Below are 21,224 nucleotides of genomic sequence, written 5' to 3'. Positions count from 1 at the left end.
CCACTGCCCTGCCAATGCCCTGCCAACGTCGGCGACCACCGCCCCCATCCTGAACACTAAGATAGATAGTGGGTTACCTCTCCGGTGAGCCCCCCTCCCTGCTGCGGCTGGTTCTTCCTTCACCCCGGCGAGCCCACCCCTTGAAAATCGACTGACCCAAAAGTCAATTCAGTCGACTGAAGTGTAGCCAAATCGGAGCAGCATCGCAAGCAAGAGCAAGAGCGAGAGCAGCAGCGAGAGCAAGAGCAATAGCAAGAGTAGACCAGGCAGGGGACCGAGAGCAAGAGCAAAGCAGTAGCGCGAGAGAGAGCTAAAGCAGCAGCAACTCCTACTGATGTGGATGTCGCCACCGAGGGAGCGACGTCGTGGAGGAAGTGGCCGGCGACGCCGCCGTGGATGGAGTCGCCTCGTGTCGGCTCGGGACCGAGCGCCGGCAGCACCGTGAGATCAAATTAAGAAGAAAATGTGACGATTAGTGTACAACCTCTTTGGTGGCGCCGATTAGGCCGCAGCTTGATCCGAGGAAACGGTGATGATGATGCTCTTTCGGTGGTGCAGGTGAAAATGGCGGTGTGGGAATGGAAGTGGCGTGAAAGACGAGGGGAACATCGGGGCAGCTCCTTGGAGGTGGAGGACGGGGTGGCTGAACCGGCGGGACAATGAGATCGACGATGGATCCTCATCTGGTACGGTGGATGAGGGACATCGAGGTGTTGTTGTGGACGACATCGTCGGGGAATAGGCTCCGGCTGGGTGGCGGACGGAGCAGAGTGTGGGGTTTCATCGCGGGTTTTCACAGCCTCGGTGTACGAATGGGTGGGCGGATGGGATGGCAGTGGGGAACCATGGCTTAGAGATGCACTTGTCTAAAATGTGGGGTAAGTTACGAAAGTACCCCCCACCGATTTGAGGCGGTTCTTTCAGTTCAGGGGTACCACGGGCATTTTGCGTGTCAGGATTTCACAGGAGGTGGGAGTTTTCGTGCGCGTTGTAATTTTGGAATAGCAAGGCGCGGGTTGAGATGGAGGGAGTTGTCGGAGCACAACGAGACAAAGATATATCTTAAATATTTCGGGCTAACAAGGTGCGGGTTGAAATTTCCGGACAAGCCTAACGTGTACTGTACCAAATCAATGCGCACTACAAATGTCATTCAAAACTTTGAATTCATGTTATGTTCAATTAAAATATTTCACTACGTGTATAATGCATGCAGCCTACTACTCAAATGAACGTTTTAGTGCATTCCAGACGTATATACTACTGCTTCAATATGAACTAAATTTGAATAAGATCTACAGTAATGATTATTGTGAAGTCAAAGCATTTGAATTTGTTTCCTTGTTTTAATAAGATCTACAATCATCATTATTGTCAAGTTAAACCATCGTTTGTGTATTATCTTCACAGCACACCACATGATTAGTCTCGAGTTACATATGAACTATGTGTACTATATGAACTCGAACTAGATTTTTTGAATCCACTTTATTTTGATTTCAAATCACATTACATTTCTAGCTCTAGCTAGATCTTCATAATCTAAACCATGTCTCATATTGTCAGGACCCCGACTCAATGGCACACCGATCTAGCATGTAACACCTCATATCACTTTGCGGCCTCACGCACGGTATTCCCACGGGTGTCGCCTTACCAGGACCGGGACCGTTTGCGCCTTTTGGCACACGTATATGATAATGTCGCTAGCATCCATATGACAAGGAGCCCGGGCTGACATGGCTAGTCGTGAACCCAAAGTGGCACTAACTTACAGGGATAGGCATACATGACCCAGCAACAAATGTGTTGGTCATCAGCGAGTGAATCTGGGCTGTAGCAACTGGGCTGGCAGGACTCCAGAGAATCTGGGCTGTAGCAGGCTAACAGGACTCCGGTAGACACTGCGTGACATTTCCCCAAAGGGACAGACACATGAACGAAGAAGGACACATGCCGGCCAGCCTAGTGTTCTGGAGCAGTAGCAAGCTACCATGGCTCAGTGGAAGCACTAGGAGACATTTCCCGGAAAGAGAGGCTACCAAGGATAAACAACTAGATAGTCAGATCCCACACATACCAAGCATTTCAATAACATACACACAATATGCTCGATATGTGCAAATACAACATGGCATCACAACATGACTCTATGACTCAAGTATTTTATTTAATAGGCTCCGAGGAGCAAGATATTACAAACATGGGTCTCATGACCCAACATTCAGAGCATACAAGTCAAGCACATGCGGAAGCTTAACATGTCTGAGTACAGACATCTACAAATGAAAAAGGCTGAGAAGCCTGACTATATACCAGATCCTGCCGAGGGCACAAGATCGTAGCTGAGGTAACAAGCTAAACGTCGAAGTTCACGCGGAACTACTAGCGATACTGAAGTCTCTCTGCAAAAAACATAAAATAGGCAAACGTGAGTACAAATGTACCCAGCAAGACTTACATAAGAACTAACTACATATGCATCATCATCAACAAAGGGGATGGTTGGGTTTAACTGCAGCAAGCCAGCTTTGACTCACTGGCTATCCCGAACTACGACTGCAATGTAACTCCTTGAGGTGGCGCACACGAGTCCACATATTCACCAACCAATACACCATTATGGATCCGCTCCCGTCTCCCTACGAGAACGCCATCCATAGCACTCACGCTTATCTTGTGCATTTTAGAGTATCCACTTTCACTTGTCTATGAACTGTACAGGCAACCCGGAAGTCCTTTTTCGCGGACACGGCTATTCGAATAGATATTGTTAACCCTGCAGGGGTGTACTTCTCCACACACGCTCTCGCCACTTACCACCATGTACACCTCGTGTATCTCGGCAACCTTCAAGCGGAAGCCTGGCGAGGGAGTCGGCCACGACCTGACTAACCACACAAGTCTCTCGTCCAGGTTTATCGCCTATTCGGGTTCCATCCGCAAGGAGATCCGGCCGGGGTGTCGCTCACGGCCCCAAACGATGTGAGCAGGGTTCCCAAGCCCACCATCCGGGTGCCACTTGGTACACCGTGCCACTGTGTCTAGTCTGTCCCAAGCCCACCTGTACCGGGTGCCACTTGGTAGACTACTAACACTACCTACAAACACCAGAAACTATTTGCAACTACTGGACAGAGATCAGGTTGATTAATAAGTCGAGAGAGCTTGGAGCGCCCGAAGCCCAATGTGTGGTAATAACTGTTCATGGATCACAAACATAGAACTTAGTTCCTGAAGATGGCTGCAATGAGACAACTCACCATGTACTCCTACATGGCCTCTCACCGCTACCTTTACCAAACCGTGTTCACACACTTAGCTCTCAACAGTAGGACATGTTCACAACTCTCCGATTCATCCCCGATGAATCAGACCTAACACAACTCTAAGCAATAGCAGGCATGACAAACAAGCACGAATGAGTAGGCACATCAGGGCTCAAACAACTCCTACTCATGCTAGTGGGTTTCATCTATTTACTGTGGCAATGATAGGTCATGCAGAGGAAAGGGGTTCAACTACCGCAGCATGTAACAGTTGAATCGTTGCTGTCCTAATGCAGTAAAAGAGAGCAGGAGCGAGAGACTGGGTTTGTATCAGAATGAACAAGGGGTTTTGCTTGCCTAGCACTTCTGAAGATAGTATAGTTCTTCATCGGTGCCATTGATCACATCGTCGGTACACGTCTACTGAGAGGGGACAAGCACAGACAAACAAAGAAGAAAGACAATCAATGCAATGCACAATATGATGCATGATCATGACATGGCAATATGCTGTGATTTAGGCTAACGCAGCTAAGAACAGAAAGGTTTGAGCTTATTCGAACCAAAGATTCAAATTCAAACTCAAACTATGAATTCATAAAGTGCATTATCATGTTTTGGTATGAACAGCAAGGTTCAGTTGCTGAAACATGCATAAAACCAGTGCAGATGGATAGATTGGATTTTTCTGATCATTTTTCATATATAACTTGTTTCATTTGGAGCTACGGTTGAATTTCTATGAATTTTAGAAGTTTGGAATATTTTCTGAATTAAACAAATCATTTAAGATCTATTTAAATTCCAAAAAGGATTACTGCATCCGCTTGAAATCATCATGATGTCAGCAGGTCAATGGGGCATGGCCCGAGTCAAACCTGACAAGTGGGATCCACTGGTCAGTGACCCTGTGACATTTAGTGTCACGGACAGGTGGGTCCGGTCAACGGCCACGTCAGCAAGGTCAACACCGACGGGTGGGGCCACTGTGTTTAGATTAAACTTAAACTAATTTTGTTAGCTGGTTAGATAGGCAGTGGGGCCCGCATTTCAACAAGCCAGGGGGTTGTTAGGGGGTCATTTAGCCGCTAATGATGTGTCCACGTTAGCACTGCCGGTGATTAGTCGCCGGCGACCTCAAGTTGCGGCGGAGCCCGCACGGCAGGCCACGGGGATGGCGGGCAAGGGCACCAGGAGGAAGCTCAGGCCCGTGCGCGCCTAGGGGAGGTCGCGGGGCCATCGGGGATGGCCTGTTGCGACGGCGGCGGCGTGATTAGCGGCGGCCGCGGGCTTCGGAAAAGCTCCACAGAGCGCGGCTGGATGCGCTGGAGGCAGCTCTAGGGAGTTGGCGGCGCAGCGCGTCAGATGGTGGTGGTCTCCGGGCCTAGAATGGCCTGTAGTATCGCCGGCGACGACCACAGCAGCGGCCGGAGCTCGAGCGAGCTCGGGGTCGGGGCTACGGCGTGCAAAAGGACGAACTGAAGCTCCCGCGAGGCTCTACGTGTTGCTGCAAAGCGTTTGGACGCACTGGCGTGACCAAATGGTCGCCGGAGCTACTCCAGCGACAAGCTCGGGCGGCGGTGGTTCTCGGTCTCGATGAACGAAACGGCTAGAGGACAGGAAAGATGCAGGAAAGAGAGGGGAAATGCAGCGGAGCTCACTAGGAGGTCGACGACAGGCTTAGCTGGCTCGGGGACGACCGGAAGGAGACGAATCCGTCGATGGAGTCTGGCGGCTGTGCTCGGGGAAGACGACTCGTGGAGGCGATGTAGGGCTCCCCCAGTCGAATGGGTTGGTGTAGACGATGCAGAAGGCGATTGCGGTTCCTCTGGACCCATCGGGGAGGCACGGGATGGACGGTGGCCGCGGCTATGGCGGCAGCGAGCTCGCGGATGTCTCATCCATGGTGGATAGGGCGAGAGGGAGGCGAGGGGGAGAGAGGACCAGAGAGTGAGGGGGCGTCGAGGGGGTTCTGTGGGGTGGCGTGGCGTCGTCCAGGGCGAGGGGGAGCAGATGCGTGGCTAGCAGGAGGTGGCCGCGGCTCGGCTGTGCGCGCGCCACGCGCAACGCCAGTAGGCGCGAGGAAGACGACGCGTGGCGGGGTGGGCTGGGCCTAGCAGGCTAACTACTGTAGCAGGTAGGCCAGGTAAGTCTTCTGTCTCTTTGTTTTTTTCCTGTTTAGTTTCTAGTTTTCTATTTTTGCTGTTGTTTTGGAATCGCTAAAAATACTAAACCTTTCCTAAAAATAATGAGATAAGTCGTGGGCACTGTTGAAATATTTTTCAGCAGCCCTCAAACATTAGCAGTACTATTTGGGCAATTAATATATATATATATATGAATTAAATGCCCAAATGCAAACACTTAATGCATTAATTGAAAAAATCTAGAGTGACCTAGAAAAATGGCACCATTTTTGGCAGAGGTTCTAGACCAATTCAAAAATGATGAACTTTTCTGAAAAGCATTCTGGGTTCATTGAAAATATTTCTGGTTGACCCTATTTGATTTAATTTGGTGCTAGGGTTTGTCATACCCATTTCAAATTCTTTTGAATTTAAACATTATGCAACATGAGGGTCAAACAAGACAACAGGGACTGAGCTAGGGCTGTGACAGCTCACCCCCACTAAACAAGAATCTCGTCTCGAGATTCAAGACGTGAGGTAAGAAGACAGAGGGAACACAAAGCTAACACGATCTCCACGATCCAACTGTCCTTCTCAAAGATGTTGATTCATTGCTTCATATTGATCTTGACGTCTTTGCTTTCTAGATCTTCATCCAACTCGATGACGATAGAAAGAAACTCTATCAGAAAGGATCATTGAAACTCTGCATACCAGGCTAAGGCAATTCACAAATGATTGTTTGACGGAGTTCAAAGAAATTGCATACTCAGAACGGAAAGGAAGCTATGGTTATAGAACAACTCGGCAAACGGGATGCACATTCCAATTGATACCGAGGTTATAACCTAGTGACTGAGTGTGCCCTCAAGAACTTGAGCATTTCCATACTCATCAAGGTTTTACCAATATCCGTGTCAAGGATCCTGGCAACGCAACATACTACCATGATGAATAGAGATGGATGATGCAGATGCAAAGGAAGATAACACCTTCTCAGATTTCACCTTAGCGAGGCCAAGGAATCAGATCTGGATGATTGATCGAGAGACATTTAGCACTCCGCTTCTAATGTTCTCCTTGATGTGCTAGCGTAATCCATACATAAATATGGTTTGATATCTAGAACATCAAGTAAAAGGTCGGACTTCGGGAACACAAAAATCCATAAGGAAAACTACAGAAGTAAATCCTACGAAAACCTTATGGGGAGGTGGCCAATTTTCTCAATCCATACTACAATAATAGGTCTTCCGACTGGGTGTTTTGGCCACGACATCCACTTTACCGGTTACGGTGAGGCCATTATTATAACTCTTGGGAAAACGTTCCAACCATCATATCAGCCTGAGAGTCAGATCTGGTTGGTATCAGGATATTCCACACTCAACAAGTCTAGAAAGGAAAAAAATGAAAGTTTGCAACACAAATCGACGAGATGACGTTGCGGGATTCTCGGGAAATGAGCTACGGTAGTAGGCTCCAAAACTTGAGCTGGTTCTGCTACAAGCATGTGAACACGCTGTCCCAGACAAGCATGGTCATTTGGTAGTCTTACAACGAAACACTACCGAGTTCAGGTGGGGAACCATCATTGCGGATAACGGAGTCCTTGATTAAGCCCGGGTTAGCTCTTATAAAGGAACTTCTTCTCCTTGGACAAATCAATCAGTGGCTTGGTGTGATAGGAAACACATATAGAATGAAGGCGGCCAACCTATCAAACCATGGAGTAATTCGCACATGCTTGACTAACTTGGGATGATTCCAAGGAAGCAACATTGACTTTCACGAATTCGCGGCGGCAACTTGCACCCAATGCACATGAATTAGAGGAAGTCACTTCTTTCATCTGAACATATGCTTCATGAGCTAGCATGAAGAAATGCTTTCAAAAGTTTCCAACACTAGCTGGATGTTCAACACAATCATGGAGGAGATAAGGATTTTGTCAATGGGCTCAACAACAATTCATCCAGGTCTCCATGAAGATGGAATTCCATAATTATGTGAACAAGTGATAGAATTGGTCAGACCCACAAGATATAATGGTGTATGCTCGAAGAAACAACCACGAGTAAGACAACATTACGAATATCGTTGGTTCTGATTTGATTTGAGGATATCCCATACTCGAATCAAAGATTTGATAAGATGATAGGTCCATTAACTGATCACGAGGGTCAATTGATGAAACTACCATCTTTCTTCAAAACACATACAAGATATCCCTTAAAATGAACTAAATCAGACAAGGTTTTATCTTCCAACTCTCCAAGTTGTTGTTTAGCTTAACCAACTAGCTCAGGGGTATCCTGCACATATTCTTGGAGAAGGTTGGTTTACAAGAAACCAACTTGATTACGAGCTCAACGCATTGGTCAGGGGGACAACCTGGTGATACTTCCGGGAAGATAATCACAAAATCACGAGCCACCAATATGCTACTAAGCTCGAGGATAATCTTGCTTTTCAGGGCAAGACGATATGATCAAATAAGCAAGGGATTGAATAATCCTAACTCATTGATCGAAGAGTGCACCAGAAATAAGGACTAGGTAGCACAATCTATCTTAGAATGATGATTCAATACCAACACACTAAGAATGAGATTATTTTCCATTAACTACCAAGCAACGGGGTTGCTAGCAGTATTGATTTCACACATCACGATTCATTTGTCGGCATCCGGTTACAATAACACGAGAACCGAGGAATTAACAATGATGGCAAGAAGTATTACTGCGTCAAGAATTCATAGTATGGTGTGCAATTCCTATGATATTGCTGATATAAAAGATGGTAATACTCCAAGGTAGAACAGAATCAAAAGCTGGATTGCAATTGATCTGCGGAATACAACTACTTTGACCCAATCCTGGAGATGGATAAGGTGCTGGAGTTTGCTTCTCCTAGTCATTCCGAAGTAGAATGGCTTGACAGACCATAAGAATAGTAGGCATCGATAAACACGGTTGCACAACTACTCCTTACTATCAATTGATAGACGAAGGTCAAAATACAACTAAAGAGGGACAACTCAAAGGAACATATGATTTTCTGAGTTGTGGGTGCATAGATTAGCATGTCAAACGAGTTCAACATGTTTCTTTCGGATAACCCATGCAGAAGGGTAGAACTGGCAGAGTCACAACATATAATGGGGAACTCATCGAGAGCACTCTTGTTGTGATCTTTTGGTTCAACGAGGAACTTCTGCCAAGGATGGTTCATGGTATTTGGAAGAATGATATACCACGGACCTTGAGGACTGTCGCAAAGGTTACTAATATCCTGAAGGAACTAGCAAACACTATCAACAAGAACTAAGTAGGGTGAATCTCGGGTTCAAGGACCCAGGAATAGAATACCTACTATCTAAATGGCATCACGGGATGCTTTCGAGAATAAAGGCCAGAATCATCATAGTGGGACACAAATCATGGCTGGATTACTAGATGATCCCCTAAGACACCTAGGGTCATAATAATAACTCCAACATATATGTCGAGGCAATAGAATACCTCAACTCAGCAATTAGTGTGATTAACCTGGCCCAAAGGAACATCAAAACCAGAGGGAAAGGATTTGGAAGTGCATCAAATTGTTTAGAAACCTGGGATGACTCGGACATCATAACAGCTGTAAATGCTCAAAAAGATTGGAGACATGCTACAAAGATGGTGGCATAGCCACTCAGAAGCACAATATCAAGGTTTCTAGATCAACAATTATCATACGGAAGTAGTAGGAACTGAACCGAGGCTTAAATCCAACAATTCTATAAGTCTACGGATTAGTAACACGTGATCCTGATAGAAAGAAGAGAAAGCCTAGTTCCTTAACCCCGTAGGAAGGTAAGATGACTCAGATCAGAAGGACATGAGGTAAAGGAGTAAAAAGAGCCTTACGTTCCATCCCACAATCAATTCCCTTATATAACTAGAGAATTTCTAGACTCAACTTCGACCAGTTTGGCTTGGTAATCCTACAGGCAGTCAAGCTCTGATACCAAAGCTGTCAGGACCCCGATTCAATGGCACACTGATCTAGCATGTAACACCTCATATCACTTTGTGGCCTCACGCACGGTATTCCCATCGGTGTCGCCTTACCAGGCATGGGACCGTTTGCGCCTTTTGGCACACGTATATGATAATGTCGCTAGCATCCATATCACAAGGCGCCCGGGCTGACATGGCTAGTCGTGAACCCAAAGTGGCACTAACTTACAGGGACATGCATACATGACCCAGCAACGAACGTGTCGGTCATCAGCGAGTGAATCCTGGCTGTGGCAACTGGGCTAGCAGGACTCCAGAGAATCTGGGCTGTAGCGGGCTAACAGGACTCCGGTAGACACCGCGTGACATTTGCCCAAAGGGACAGACACATGAACGAAGAAGGACATATGCCAGCCAGCCTAGTGTTCCGGAGCAGTAGCAAGCTACCATGGCTCAGTGGAAGCACTAGGAGACATTTCCCGGTAAGAGAGGCTACCAAGGATAAACAACTAGATAGTCAGATCCCACACATACCAAGCATTTCAATAACATACACACAATATGCTCGATATGTGCAAATACAACATGGCATCACAACATGACTCTATGACTCAAGTATTTTATTCAATAGGCTCCGAGGAGCAAGATATTACAAACATGGGTCTCATGACCCAACATTCAGAGCATACAAGTCAAGCACATGTGGAAGCTTAACATGTATGAGTACAGACATCTACAAATGAAAAAGGCTGAGAAGCCTGACTATCTACCAGATCCTGCCAGGGCACAAGATCGTAGCTGAGGTAACAAGCTAAACGTCGAAGTTCACGCAGAACTACTAGCGAGACTGAAGTCTCTCTGCAAAAACATAAAATAGGCAAACGTGAGTACAAATGTACCCAGCAAGACTTACATCAGAACTAACTACATATGCATCATCATCAACAAAGGGGATGGTGGGGTTTAACTGCAGCAAGCCATCTTTGACTCAATGGCTATCCCGAACTACGACTGCAATGTAACTCTTTGAAGGGGCACACACGAGTCCACATATTCACCAACCAATACACCATTATGGATCCGCTCCCGTCTCCCTACGAGAACGCCATCCATAGCACTCACGCTTATCTTTCGCATTTTAGAGTATCCACTTTCACTTGTCTATGAACTGTACAGGCAACCCAGAAGTCCTTTTCCGCGGACACGGCTATTCGAATAGATAATGTTAACCCTGCAGGGGTGTACTTCTTCACACACGCTCTCGCCACTTACCGCCATGTACACCTCGTGTATCTCGGCAAACTTCAAGCGGAAGCCCGGTGAGGGAGTCGGCCACGACCTGACTAACCACACAAGTCTCTCGTCCAGGTTTATTGCCTATTTGGGTTCCATCCGCAAGGAGATCCGGCCGCGGTGTCGCTCACGGCCCCAAACGATGTGAGCAGGGTTCCCAAGCCCACCATCCGGGTGCCACTCGGTACACCGTGCCACTGTGTCTAGTCTGTCCCAAGCCCACCTGTACCGGGTGCCACTTGGTAGACTACTAACACTACCTACAAACACCAGAAACTATTTGCAACTACTGGACAAAGATCAGGTTGATTAATAAGTCAAGAGTGCTTGGAGCGCCCAGAGCCCAATGTGTGGTAGTAACTGTTCATGGATCACAAACATAGAACTCAGTTCCTGAAGATGGATGCAATGAGACAACTCACCATGTACTCCTACATGGCCTCTCACCACTACCTTTACCAAACCGTGTTCACACACTTAGCTCTCAATAGTAGGACATGTTCACAGCTCTCCAATTCATCCCTGATGAATCAGACCTGACACAACTCTAAGTAATAGCAGGCATGATAAACAAGCATGAATGAGTAGGCATATCAGGGCTCAAACAACTCCTACTCATGCTAGTGGGTTTCATCTATTTACTGTGGCAATGACAGGTCATGCAAAGGAAAGGGGATCAACTACCGCAGCATGTAATAGTTGACTCGTTGTTGTCCTAATGCAGTAAAAGAGAGCAGGAGCGAGAGAGTGGTTTTGTATTGGAATGAACAAGGGGTTTTGCTTGCCTGGCACTTCTGAAGATAGTATAGTTCTTCATCGGTGACATCGATTACATCGTCGGTACACGTCTACTGAGAGGGGACAAGCACCAACAAACAAAGAAGAAACACAATCAATGCAATGCACAATATGATGCATGATCATGACATGGCAATATGCTGTGATTTGGGCTAATGCAGCTAAGAACGTAAAGGTTTGAGCTTATTTGAACCAAAGATTCAAATTCAAACTCAAACTATGAATTCATAAAGTGCATTATCATGTTTTGGTATGAACATCAAGGTTCAGTTGCTTAAGCATGCATAAAACCAGTGCAGATGGATAGATTGGATTTTTCCGATCATTTTTCATATATAACTTGTTTCATTTGGAGCTATGGTTGAATTTCTATGAATTTTAGAAGTTTGGGATATTTTCTGAATTAAACAAATCATTTAAGATCTATTTAAATTCTGAAAAGGATTACTGCTTCAGCCTGACATCATCATGACGTCAGAAGGTCAACGGGGCACGGCCCAGGTCAAACCTGACCAGTGGGACCCACTGGTCAGTGACCCTGTGGCATTTAGTGTCACAGACAGGTGGGTCCGGTCAACGGCCACGTCAGCAAGGTCAGCGCCGACGGGTGGGGCCACTGTGTTTAGATTAAACTTAAACTAATTTTGTTAGCTGGTTAGATTGGCAGTGGGGCCCGCATGTCAATGAGCCAGGGGGTTGTTAGTGGGTCATTTAGCCGCTAATGACGTGTCCACGTCAGCATTGCTGGCGATTAGTCGCCGACGACCTCAAGTCGCGGCGGAGCCCGCACGGCAGGCCACGGGGATGGCGGGCGAGGGCACCAGGAGGAAGCCCTGGCTCGTGCGCGTCTATGGGAGGCTGCGGGGCCGTCAGGGATGGCCTGTTGCGATGGCGGCGGCGCGGTTAGTGGCGGCTGCGGGCTTCGGAAAAGCTCCACAGAGCACGGCTGGATGCGCTAGAGGCAGCTCTAGGATGCTGGCGGCGCGGCGCGGCGGATGGTGGTGGTCTCCGGGCCTCGAATGGCCTGTAGCATCGCCGGCGACGACAACAGCGGAGGCCGGAGCTCGAGCGAGCTCGGGGTCGGGGCTACGGCATGCAAAAGTACGAACAGAAGCTCCCGCGAGGCTCTACGTGTTGCTGCGAAGCGTTTGGATGCACTGGCGTGACCAAATGGTCGCCGGAGCTACTCCGGCGACAAGCTCGGGCGGCGGTGGTTCTCGGTCTCGATGAATGTGATGGCTAGAGGACGGGAAAGATGCGGGAAAGAGAGGGGAAATGCAGCGAAGCTCACTAGGAGGTCGACGACAGGCTCAGCTGGCTCGGGGACGACCGAAAGGAGACGAATCCATTGATGGAGTCCGGAGGCCGTGCTCGGGGAAGACGACTCGTGGCGGCGATGTAGGGCTCCCGCAGTTGAATGGGTTGGTTTAGACGATGCAGAAGGCGATTGCGGTTCCTCTGGACCCATCGGGGAGGCACGGGATGGACGGTGGCCGTGGCTATGGCGGCAGCGAGCTCGCGGGCGTCTCGGCCATGGTGGAGAGGACGAGAGGGAGGCGAGGGGGAGAGAGGACCAGAGAGTGAGGGGGTCGAGGGGGTTCTGCGGGGTGGCATGGCGTCGTCCAGGGCGAGGGGGAGCAGCTGCGTGGCTAGCAGGAGGTGGCCGCGGCTCGGCTGTGCGCGCGCCACGCGCAACGCCAGTAGGCGCGAGGAAGACGACGCGCGGTGGGGTGGGCTGGGCCTAGCAGGCCAACTACTGTAGCAGGTAGGCCAGGTAAGTCTTCTGTCTCTTCTTTTTTTCCTGTTTATTTTCTAGTTTTCTATTTCTGTTGTTGTTTTTGAATCACTAAAAATACTAAACCTTTCCTAAAAATACTGAGATAAGTCGTGGGCACTGTTGAAATATTTTTCAGCAGCCCTCAAACATCAGCAGTACTATTTGGGCAATTAAAATATATAGATGAATTAAATGCCCAAATGCAAATATTTAATGCATTAATTCAAAAAATCCAGAGTGACCTAGAAAAATGTGCACCATTTTTGGCAGAGGTTCTAGACCAATTCAAAAATTATGAACTTTTTTGAAAAGCATTCTGGGTTCATTGAAAATATTTCTGGTTGACCCTATTTGATTTAATTTGGTGCTAGGGTTTGTCATCCCCATTTCAAATTCTTTTGAATTTAAACATGATGCAACATGAGGGTCAAACAAGACAACATGGACTGAGCTAGGGCTGTGACACATATGTATAATGTGTTTATCACATTATGTATGGTGCCCCGCCCCTACGCCTACAAGTATTTAGATGTGAGTTGCAAACACCACACATTACCACAAATTCAAATAAAATGTGAGAATGTTTGATATATAGTATTGTTTAGATTGCTCGATATTTAGTTGTAAGCTGCAAACACCGCACATTATCACAAATTCAAATAAAATGTGAGATTGTTTGATGTATAGTATGGTTTAGATTGTTCGGCATTTAGCTGTGAGTTGCAAATGCCATGCGTTATCACATTATGGTATAACATGTGCACAACACGTGTATCACCACTATATTCATGCATGCAATGTTTAAAACACTATGATCTCCTATTCAAATATATGAATCCGCTTTCATATCAAATTATGATCTTTGTTAGTCTCTTACACCCACACAATCCTCTAACCTTTGTAGCTACCACTAACTTTCTCTCGTGCATGCACACGCCCTCCTCGCCCTCCCCCTCCCTCGGCATTCTATCCACCGGGCACATTCATTTTTTTCTTTAGGTCGTTCTCCCAGAGTCTCCACAACTCCTTTCCGACACACACCGATCGATAAACCTCTCCAGCGATTCCTGCCTACAGCATACACACACAACTTCAATATCCTCCTTTATGTGTCCTTGCCTCGTGTCTCTCATATGTTCAGACACACATGTAAACTCTCGCCCCTCTTTTCATCAATCTCACAACCGCACACTCCTCCCCCTATCTAGCTAGTAGTTGGGCCTCTCGCACCACCTCCTAGCTCCATTCTCTCTGTCTATCCGTCTCGCTGGGCCTTATTTGCCTCTAACAAATGGATGTACACCGACCGATCTCTCGCTATATATATAGCCAACTAGGTCCTTATAACTCGTTTTTACCCACACATCGATCGATCTACCTCATTAGTTGTGTCTCTCCCTTCCTCCGACAAACAACAATTGATCTACCGATCTAGTTAGGTTTCCTTACCAAACACATGGTTCCCCTTCATCATCCATGGATGCGTCCCGACAGATCTATCACACACAGGCACACACAGAAACACATCCCCACTCTTATTGATAACATTGCAGTTCCACCCACAGTTTGTCTAGTAGGCCTCTCCCAACATCTCCGAGAAGCAACTCCATCACGCATCCAACACTCTACCCCTCTCCCTCCCTCTCTCTCTCCTCTCTATCTGTCCCATCATATTTCCCGTCCTTCAGTTATGTATGGATGTCCACCGATCTCCCTCAAGACATAGCTCGGTCTCTCCTTCTCAACACATATACGAGTTGTTCTACCTCTATAGTTAGGCCTCTGCCTACCCCTCCCCCCTCCCCCTCCCCCCACACACACACCGATACATCAAGCGCTCTAGTCATGTCTCCCTGCCACACACAAACTTGACATGTGCCCTCTAACATTCTGGTAGGCCAGTCACCCTATATCTTTCACTTGCACACACACACAATTTTGATGGCTCTCTTCATCGATCTCGCACCCACCCACTTGATCCTCTCTTCGAATCTATCGATAGCTATGACCCCTCCCTCTCTTCTCGTGCATTGCCCTACCCTCTATGTATGATATGGATAGGCCTCCATTTCACACACATTGCATGCAAAATTTTGTTTGAGATGTCATTGACACAAATTCCCACAAATAATTCACGAAATCAACCCCCCACCCCACCCCCACCCCCACCACAAAACAAAAAACACTCACGAACGCGGTTTGTATCTCTCACACACACCCACGTAGGTGGGGGACGTGCACGAAGAGAAGAGGTGCATGCACGGTGCACGTACTCCCGTATCTTTCCCAACCACACCCGCACAGGTACACGGTGGAGCTCATTTCTGTACGAAAAGGGAAGCCCACATGGTAATTTGGCACGTGTACTGGTTTTCCACTTGGTGGAGGGAGGATCTGCTACCACGGGTGAACAAACAAATTGCGACTTGGCGCATTATGTTAAATTAAAAAAAGAGGCAAACCATGTGGGGCCTACCTTAGAGGCAAGGCTCTATACACTGGAGTACTTTTGATGTGTCCCGTCAACTCGTAGAATGAGGAGAAGCTTGCTTAGTATGCCGTCTCCCCCGCCCACAGGCGCGGTGGCTCGCAGGATGAGGTGAAGCTTGCTCCTCCCTCGCCCATGCGCGCGGTGGCTCGCAGGACGAGGAGAAAAATTTACTACTCCCTTCGTTTACTCCTCGTCCCTATTACCTTGGTTATAGAGATTATATCATATTGTTTGGAATATATATGTCCTTTAGTAGATTTCAATATGAACTACTAGTACATACTCCAAACAGTGATGTATATAGACGTATTTTAGAGTGTACATTCACTCATTTTGCTCCGTATGTAGTAGCACTCTCCCTCGCCCCTCGACCCTCGCCCACGTGGTGGACGTGCAGCAATTCATTCGGTCTCATATAGCCAGAACGATATATACTGCACTACCATTATTGCTCGACTTCCCGAAGAGGCGAAGAGCCAATCGCAAGGTTAATATTTTGGAGATGCCAAGCGCAAGGTTATAGGAGAACGAGTAGTAGGTGCCGCGTCATTTATAAATAAATTTTTTTCTTCAGTGGCACGTACACAATATGATAGGTTCATATGGAGAGAAAAGGAAACCGCTCCACTATATACATAGTCAGGACGGGCGAGCCTACACGGTTGCTTGCTGGGGTTGCTCTCTTCACACTCTCTCACACAAAACGACTGTGGCCACATCTCTAACATCCCGGTGGATCAGTCCGCTTGGGGAAGGGGTGGATGCTTAGTGTAGAAGTGGTGGCCGTCACCGACGGTGAAAACCCACTGTCGGCACGTCCCAATCAGGGGTCCCCGCCGTTCTCTCTCACAAAGCCGGTGAGGTTGCCTTCATCCCTTGCTCACTGGCCTGACGTGGGCAGTTGCCGCCTCCCGCCGCCCTCCTCAAGGTTGAGCTACGTCCCTCAGGTACAACTCCCTTTACAGCCGGCTTGCACCACTGCTCTAGCTGCCCACATCACTCCCTGTGGATATTTCTCTACTTCTTTTCCCCGCACGTACCTGATACCTCTACTGGCTTCTACGTACTATATTTGTGATGAGTTTATGTCTCATCAACTAGTCCTAGTAATCTTATTCTAATCACGCTTCTTCAATTTCTTTGCCACAGGGATGCTCATCTCGATTTTGGTGAAACTGCACAAAATGAACCGATGGTCAAAAGGTTGCAAACTTCATTTATTAGGAAGCTCGAACGTTGCCAGCAAATTGAAGCCTGGTCAGGGTTCACGGTTCAAGGGCTAGGGACTGCATGGATTGTTTTTTTCTTTAGCTACCTCTGTTCCAAAATAAGTGTCAACTTTAATAGTAGTACAACTTTGTACTAAGGTTTGCACAAAGTTGAGACACTTATTTTGGAACGGAGGGAGTACATATTTTCTATGATCTGTCAATCATTGAGATGCAACAGCATGCATGTTAGTTTCCTTTGTATTTGATGAAATGTTGCAACGGGCAAACTTGGACGCAAGATACATGTAACAGGAGCTGGAAGCTCCATAGCATTGTACAAATTTATCTCGCTGATAAATTGCAGTACGTGCTAGTACTATACTAGTACTTCCTTCGTTCCAAAATATAAGTCTTTGTAGAGATTTCACCATGAACCACATGCAGATGTATATAGATGCATTTTAAGTGTAGATTCATTCATTTTGTTCTGTATGTAGTTCACCTAGTGGAATCTCTACAAAGACTTATCTACTAGTAATAGCTAGCCCCCACTACTAGGAATTCTCTATCCTCTCCTTGAGCCACATCATCAAAATTGACGTAGTCGTTAGATGAAGTAAATCAGTCATAATAGCCGTCTGATCTAGATGTTGAGAGGCTCCGCACTAAGCCACACACAAGCATGCAAAAATACCGCGGCACATGCATGTGATTGGGTTTTAAATCACATCAACATCTCTGCATGCAAGCATGCACCGGTAGCATGCATGTAAGTGAGCTTTTAAGTCCCATTAACATGTCAAAAAGAAAAATATAATCCCATTATGCAATAGGAGTTGGCTGGTCTCTTTTCCTTACGTGGGATGATCTAAATGATGATGGGAGTTTATTTAGTTCGGCTACCACATTTGTCATGCGGTTATAGATTTTTTTTAATTCTATGAAATCGATAATTTTGCGCAGAGAGATATACCGCTGTTCCGCGGCAACGCGCAGGGATCTATCTAGTAATATTTAGGAACGGATGGAGTACTATGTAAAGAGTTAGGTGTCGCACGGTGAAAGTGTGAGGTGGGCCATGTAATCACTGAGCCTGCGTGTTTTCACTGCTCTTGCACTCCTCCGCTGTAAGAATGGAGAAAATTGTAATCTACTACCTCCTTTCGCCGAAAGCGTGGGACATCCAGCAGTCCTACCACCTCAGTAATAAAGACCAATGAGCCATCAAATCACATAGCCCTAGCAGTAAGTTGGATGGAAGAAGCAACCATCACTCTTGCGCCAGTGAGAGGTCGCGTCCGCTCTGCCCGGGCATGAATGCGGCACCGATTCTTTGGAGCGGCGCTGACCGTTTCGGGCGGGAAGCGCGCGCGGGCGATGGAGGGGCTTTGGGTGGGCCAGGCTGGTCAGGAGCAGGCGTGGCAGCTGTCCGCATGTCCCTACCGGACACGCCCGAAAACGAGAGGATGCACCGACTCTCGCGGCTAAAATCGTACACTACACACCATCTCTTTGTAGGAGTAGGTTGATCTGTCGCACTCTCTAACACACACATGCTGTTAAACACACACACACACACCTTGGTCCCGTTGCACCTTCTAATGTGACTTATTACACCAAGACGGAGGGACTAGTAAGTATACGAGATACGGTGGCACACTGACTTAAGTCGAATACAAGTGCCCAAAATTTGTGTGCATGTTATAATAAGGATTCACTTAAAATAGTACGTGAGCGAAGAGAGGGATCAATTGGACAGTGTTCCCGAGCAGTAGCGTGATGTGTGAGGTAGTAAGATACACCGCTGGCGCTTTTAATTTTTCTTATTAATTTGTTTGTTTCACCCTCCAACTGGTGGGACCCAACGGACTACGTGGAGAGAGGTAAGGTGACTAAGGCTGCATTATTTCTCCACCATTGTGGATAGTCTTACCACCAAAGCCACATGACACGATTATGATTGAAATACTAATGACTCCCACACACACACAAAAAAAAACACGGCATGCCTGTCACACGAATGCAGGAATGTATAAAAGGTTATTTTCCTCTCATTGAACATAACGGGAGGGTTGTGTAGCTGGTTAGCCTGTTGGCTCAACAAACTTGAGGTCTCGGGTTCAATAACTACACTTGAGCATAATTTTTGCCAGGAGGATTCTTTGACTGGTCAAAATGTTTTCTAGGGTTTGCACGCTTCACACTCTCTCTCCAGTATATATATACACGTTGGAGCCTCAGCGCTTGTAGTTGCTCTCTTCACACTCTCTCACCCTCTCCCGTTGGAGCCTCAACGCTTGTAGTTGCTCTCTTCACACTCTCTCGCCCTCTCCAGATCTAAACAAGACTTTGTTGTCCTCTCTCTCTCCTCTCACTGCTGCTCAAAGAGTCGACAGGATCTGTCCGCTGGGAAGGGAAGGAGGCTTAACACTTTTGCCGTCAGCGAGGGAGGGAATCCACTATCGGTGCTGTTGTTCACTTTCCACCCAGCGGCGGCGCGGGAGGGCCTCCGACCCCTTCTTCTTCGCAGTCGTCCCGTCGCCCACCAAACCACGCCCCAAGAACCTTAAGGTATATTTTACTTACTCCACATGCATTACTCTAGCTGCATGTATACCATGAATCTAGGACGTGGTTCAAAGAGGAAAGGAGTGGGGGAAAGTAGTGGGAAAAGTTGTATATAGCATGAATCTAGGACGTGGTTCAAAGAGGAAATGAAGGGGGAAAGTTGTATAGCATGAACCTAGGACATGGTTCAAAGAGGAAAGGAATGGGTGAAAGTAGTGGGTAAAGTTGTATCGCATAAATCTAGGACGTGGTTCAAAGAGGAAAGGAAGGGGCGAAAGTACTAGTTCAAAAAGGAAAGGAAGGGACAAGGCTGTAGAGTTTTAGCAGGACTAGATTTGCTACGCTCACATAGGGAAACGTGTCTAAAGATAACAAAACTGGGACCAACACAAATATGCTCCTTGGTTGTTTGTTCTTTGTTGCAACAGACTGTGCATGACCACAGTAGATCGGTAGATGCACATGGTGCTAGTGCATCTGAGGGAGTCCTGGATTAGGGGGTATCCGGACTGCCGGACGGTGTACCACGTCCGGACTATTGAAGCGTGAAGATACACGACTCAAGACTTCGGCCCGTGTTCGGATGGGACTCTCCTTTGCGTGCGAGGCAATCTTGGCGATCCGGATATTATATTTCCTTTCCTTGTAACCGACTCCATGTAAACCCTAGCTCTCTCCGGTGTCTATACAAACCAGAGAGGTTGGTCCTTAGAAGGCCGATCACAATTACATTCATACCATCATAGGCTAGCTTTTAGGGTTTAGCCTCTATGATCTCATGGTAGATCTACTATTGCACTACCCATATCATCAATATTAATCAAGCAGGAAGTAGGGTTTTACCTCCATTGAGAGGGCCCGAACCTAGGTAAACATCTGTGTCCCCTACTTCCTGTTACCAGCAGCCTTGACGCACAGATCGGGACCCCCTACCCGACAACCGCCGGTTTTGACACCGACATTGGTGCTTTCATTGAGAGTTCCTCTATGTCGTCGCTGTCAGGCTTGATGGCTCCTTCGATCATCAGCAACAACGCTGTCCAGGGCGAGGCTTTCCTCCCCGGACAGATCTTTGTGTTCGGTGGCTTCGCACCGCGGGCCAATTCACTTGGCCACCTGGAGCAGATCGATAGCTATGCCCCCGGCCACCAGGTCAGGTTCGGGAACTTGAACTACACGGCGGATATTCGCGGGGACTTGATCTTCGATGGATTTGGGTCGGCGCCAGAAGCGCCGGACAGTCACGATGAGCACGGCCTGGACCTGCTATCAGACGTCGCGCGGCATATCACCCCGGCAGAAGCCTCGAATCTGAATCCGGGGCAGGTCGCGTTGCCTAAGGACGGAGGGCTGGACCCTGCCCCACAGGCCATACCCTCGTCGGCGATGGAGCCGAACACAGGTCTCACCTCCGAGGGAGCCTGTGACTCCGGACCCCCGGATTCATATCCGGATGTAGGTTCCAGTCCACGCGCCCCCCGAGCCCGCTGATCCTGGTTGGGCTCCAGTGATGGAGTTCACCACATCGGACGTCTTTCAGCACTCGCCCTTTGGCGACATGCTAGACTTATTGAAGTCTCTCTCCTTGTCAGGAGACTCCGGGCCGAACTATGTCTGGCTCGAGTGGGAAGCGGACAATGATGGAATTCGTTGCCCACCCACCACCCACTTCATTGCCACGATC

This window comes from Triticum dicoccoides, chromosome 3B (assembly GCF_002162155.2).
Source record: "Triticum dicoccoides isolate Atlit2015 ecotype Zavitan chromosome 3B, WEW_v2.0, whole genome shotgun sequence".
Lineage (NCBI taxonomy): Eukaryota > Viridiplantae > Streptophyta > Magnoliopsida > Poales > Poaceae > Triticum > Triticum dicoccoides.
The sequence above is the reverse complement of the archived record's forward strand: the minus strand, read 5'-3'. Positions refer to the sequence as shown.